This window comes from Hipposideros armiger, unplaced genomic scaffold, assembly GCF_001890085.2.
Source record: "Hipposideros armiger isolate ML-2016 unplaced genomic scaffold, ASM189008v1 scaffold_875, whole genome shotgun sequence".
NCBI lineage: Eukaryota > Metazoa > Chordata > Mammalia > Chiroptera > Hipposideridae > Hipposideros > Hipposideros armiger.
In genome coordinates this window covers 20,071-25,242 of record NW_017732225.1, presented here as the reverse complement: position 1 = coordinate 25,242, position 5,172 = coordinate 20,071, and positions in this window count along the sequence as shown.

Here is a 5,172-nt window from a genome sequence, read left to right as displayed (position 1 = left end):
ACCCCAGGAGGAAGGTATTTTCAATAAGTCCATTTAACAGACGCCTAGCCCGAGCCCAGGGTCACAGAGCTGGGAAGCAGAGATGCACTTTTCTAGGAGTAGCGGAGGCGCGGGTCCACCAGTCTGAGCCTGGACACATTCGCTGCTGGGCTCCGCTTGCCGGGCGGCCTCGCTGGGGTGGTGGGAAGAGGCCGAGGGGTCTGGCGGAGACCCTAGGGAACCCGGCCGGGCCGGGAAGGGAGGCCTGGCGTGCGGAGACCACGAGGCGGCCCTCTGCTGGCGGCCGCGCACAGGAAATAAGGGCGCCACCAGCTGACACTCGTTGAGGTGGCACAGCTGCCCCGAGGAGTCCCGGAAGGTCCTTCTGCAGAAAACGCCAGACCCGCCCGAGAGAATAACATTTTCAGAGACGCTGCAGGGGTCGCGGGGGGTTGGACAGAGGTGAGATCCTCTCCGCAACTGGTCCCGCAGCCCCGCCTTCGCCCAGCAGCACGCTCCAGGACCCACGCTCGCCCCCACCCCTTGACCGCCTCCACCCGCGGTCAGCTGCTCCGCCCCAACGCCACCCCACGTCCAGCCGCCGGTCCTAGAATCCACCCTCCCCGACAGCCTGCCCTTCGGGGACCCCGGAGCCCTCCCTCCGCAGTGCAGCCCCAGCTTCTCTCGGGCTTGTCCCTACCCACCCAGCCCGCCGCAGTCATCCAACCCCCCCTCCCCAACGTTCCGCCCCCTGGCCCTGGAGCCCGCTCTCCGCCTCTTCATCTCAGTTCCCTTTAGCGCCCCTGACCCTCGCTCGCGCTCACCCTCCGTGGGGCCCAGTGCTGATCCCAGCCTTCCCTGCTGCTCTCGGCTCTGAACCGTCAGCTGCCATCGCACTGTCCGGAACCCCCAAGCCGCCGGTCAAGGCGCGGGGCAGCCACCTTCCCGGCCCGCAGGTCCTTCCGGGGACCAACTGGGAATAGCTGCAGACCCAGATGGAGACCGGGGCACAATACCACGACCACCCACTGGCTGTGTGACCTCTGGCTGCCTGTCGCCCTGGGAGCCTTGGACCCTCGCAGAGTTCGCTGCAGAACGCTGGGCGACCCCTTGGCCTTGCCTACTGCCCTTTGGGGGCGCCCACTCCGCTTGTGCTGAGGTGGCCAGGAGACCGTAACAGTAACTGGAAAAAAGTAAATCAACATTACAAATGTTAAAAGAAAAGATCAAGGTGCTCTGAGAAGGAATAATGGGGCTTCTCTGAGTAGACATTTAAAATAAAACCTGAAGGTGAGAGTCGTCTAGGTAAAGATTGTGGGGAGACCATTCCAGCCAGAGAAAGACAAGTACAAAGGCCCTGAGGCTGAAAAGAGCTCAGCATTGCTAGGGCCCAAGACAGATCAGTGTGTTTGAAACGAGGTGAGTGAGAGCAGCAGACAAAGCTTACAGAAGGGATCTGGATTTTATTGTGAGTGCATTATTATAAAATGGGGTTTTAAGCAGAAAACACCCATGTGGGAGGGAGGGTAGAAAAGTGGAAGTAGAAACAATTAGGAAGCTACTGCAATAATCCAGGTGGGAGATGAGGGTGTCCCAGTCAAGGATGGTGGAGTATAGAGGAAAGACATGGATGGATTCAAAATGTGTTTTGGAGGCAGAGTTGTTCCTGGCTGCTGGGAGGAAGATCAGGATGGTCTCAAGGGTGATGCCCAGTTTCCCAGCTTGAGAGACTAGGTAGGAGAAATGCCATCCACTGAGATGGGAGATTGAGAGGAACATGTTCCAGGGAAGATGTGACAATCAAGGAGCCAATAAGCGACAGCTTAAATTAAGATGCCTGAGACACAGACTAGCTGTGGGCATGTTGATGCCTCCTCAGAGCCCAGGCCTTGTCTTAGCTGAAGGGGCAAGAGCTGTATGCAAAATATTGATAAAAGAAATCAAAAGTTCTAAATAAACAGGAAGATACATTATGTTTGTATGTTTGGAGGCTCATTGTTAAGAGGTCAACTCTCCCCAAATGGATCTACAAAATCACAGCATTCTTAATCGAAATCGCAGCAGCCTTCTTTGTAGAAATTGACCAGCAGATTGTAAAACTTACAAGGATAAACAAAAGTACCTAGAAAACCCAAAACAATTTTGAAAAAGAACAAAGTTGGAGGACTCATACTACTGGATTCAAAACTAAAAGCTAAACAACTCCAAGAGTTTGGGGAGCTGTGAGCCAGGAACTATGGATGAAGAACAAATATTCAATGTATGAGAAATATATTTTGGCCGTCTGAGTGACCAAATATATATTTATCAATCACAATATCACAAGAGTAAAAGGCAAGTTGCAAACGAATGTATCCTGGAAGATACCTTGTATCCATCATCCAGTCCCCAGGGACCCAAATATAAAGCCTGGGCTTTAGCTGGCCTCAAAATCTCCAGTGACGAGAGACAAAGCCTGGGCCAGAGCAAGATGTAGATCAGACGAGAACTCTGCACAAAGCCAGGACCCCTAAAACATTAGACCCTCCGATAGTGAGCTACAAGAAAAAGAACTACCATGAAGAGGGAGGTGTTAGGCTTGATTTTTCAGCCATGGCTTTGGAGAAAAGAATGAAAAGTATCTCCCAAGAACATCCCTAACCACTCCTCCACACTCTTGAGGGTTTAGGCCAGAATTCACAGTGCCTGTGAGGCTTGAAAAATACAAAGCCAACAATATCACTTAATATGACCCTCGATGGGTAGCACTCCTGCATAAGGCAGATGTAAACACAGATCCTCTCTGGAGAAAGGCACTTACACATAAGCCTAAAAGAATTCCCACAGATTAAGTGTGTTCACCACCTGGAGTCAGTTGTCCTTCACCATACGTTTGACCCCCTTTACCCTCTTCTACCACCCTCCATCCCTCTTACCCTCTGGTAACCACTAAACTGTTGCCTGTGTCTGTGAGTTTTTGTTTGTTGTTTGTTTATCTTGTTCATTTGTTGCTGTCAGTTTTATATCCCACATATGAGTGGAGTTATATGGTTCTGGCCTTTTTCTGACTTATTTTCCTTAGCATAATAATCTCAAGGTCCATCCATGTTGCTGCAAATGGCAGTATTTCATCTTTCCTTATGGCTGAGTAATATTCCATTGTATATATGTACCACATTTTCTTTATTCAATCATCTGTCAAGGACATTTTGGTTGTTTCCATGTCTTGGCCACTGTGAATAATGCTGTAATGAACATAGGATAGGAGTACATATATTTTTATGGGTAAATGTTTTCAGATTTTTTGGTAGATACCCAGAAGAGGGATAGCTGAGTCGCATAGTAATTCTATTCTTAATTTTTTGAGGAAACTCCATACTGATTTCCATAGTGGCTGTACCAATTTACATTCCCTTGGTTTTATTTTGAATCCTACCCAACCCTGCCTGGAGGCAAGTCCATGTCCCAAAGAAGCACTCCTGTCACTATAGTGGTAACATAGCAGCAGCAGCAGCAGCAGCAGCAGCAGACATGACCACTGAGACAGAGAAATTAGGAGAGAGAAAAAAACCTTCTCTCTGACCATAAAAACTGGCAAAGGGTGCCCTTGTGATGGAAAAAGTGTGGGTGAATTCCCCTTGCTGTTTTCTCTCCCTTTCCTCCCACTGCTTCCCCCCAAGAGGCAGATGCAGTCACAGGAAGTGACATGACAAGAAGTGCATAAGAAAACTATCTTTAAGATAGCTTTCTATCTTTAAAAGGAGGAAGCTTGAGAAAGGGATTCCATAAGCTGCATATAAAGTCCAAAGCCCACATCCAAGATACACATACATGGAACTGATCCATAAAAACATACCTAAGGCTTTTAGAACTAAAGTGTGATATAGATTCCCACCCCATCTCAGAATGGCCCAGGGGCAGGGTGTGGGGGACACAGGAGAGGAAGCCAGTTGGATGCATACACAGCACAGATCCAAACACCACAGCCAAGTTTTTGAAAATGGAAATGGCATTGGAACCACAGTCCACAGAGGAACTTGTGCTCTGAACTTAACTCAGTTGTCTACCAAAACAGGGAAATCAACATTCTCTAGAGGATTTTAACAGGACACAGCATCTCACAGAATAATACAGTAAGTCCCCGACTTACGAACATTTGAGTTGCGAACTTTCACAGATACGAACGGACCTTGCATTAAGAACATTCGTAGATGTGAACAAATCGCAGAAGTAGCTCACGTGTCTGCCGGACATTGTCACAGTTGTGCCACTGTGTGCTTACTGTACAGTGCAATAGTGTACAGTAGAACAGTGCTCAATCAGAGCCCAGGTTGTCCAGAAGCAAGAGGAAAAGCAGTGGTGATGTGGAGGGGACTGCTAAGAAGAGCAAAGCAATAACCATGGAAACAAAAGTGAAAATAATTGAGAGATTGGACTGAGGTGAAAAGATGGTAGACGTCACTTATTCTTATAACATGAATCGTTCAACCATTGGCTTTACATTGTATATGGTATTTCTGTCAAAGGTGTATAAGACTCACTTTGTTGGACTTACGAACGAATCCGACTTACGAATGTTCTCCCGGAACAGAACTCGTTCATAAGTCGGGGACTTACTGTACTTTAAATTTTCTGCATGTAATTTAAAATTACTTGACATACAAAGAAACAAGTAAATCTCAACAACCCACAGGTGAAAGATGCTAACCCCAAGATGACACAAATGTTGGAATTATTAGACAAAGACTTTAACAGAGCTATTAGCACCATGCTCCATAAAATAAAGATGGACAGTCTTGAAATGAATGGAAAGACAGACATTCTCAGAAGAAAATATAAGCCATAAAAAAAAGCCAAATGGAAATTTTAAGGTTGACAAATATGATAACTGAAACAAAAAGTTAATTGGAAGAATTCAAAAGCAGTCAGTGTGAAGATAAAAAAGTTAGAACCAATAAACTTAAAAATAGATAAAAAGAAATGATCCATTAACAAATGTCACCCCAATAGATTTAATAAAAAACAAAAAGAAATGACCCAGCCAGGGAAAATAAGATTTTAAAAAATGAACAAGCTTTAGAGACACATGGGACAACACAGAAAGGTCTAATATATGTGTCATTGGGATTCTGGAAGAAGAGGAGATAGAGATTGATACAAAAAGAAATATTTGAACAAGCAATAGCTGAAAACTTCTCAAATGTGGTGGCAGAC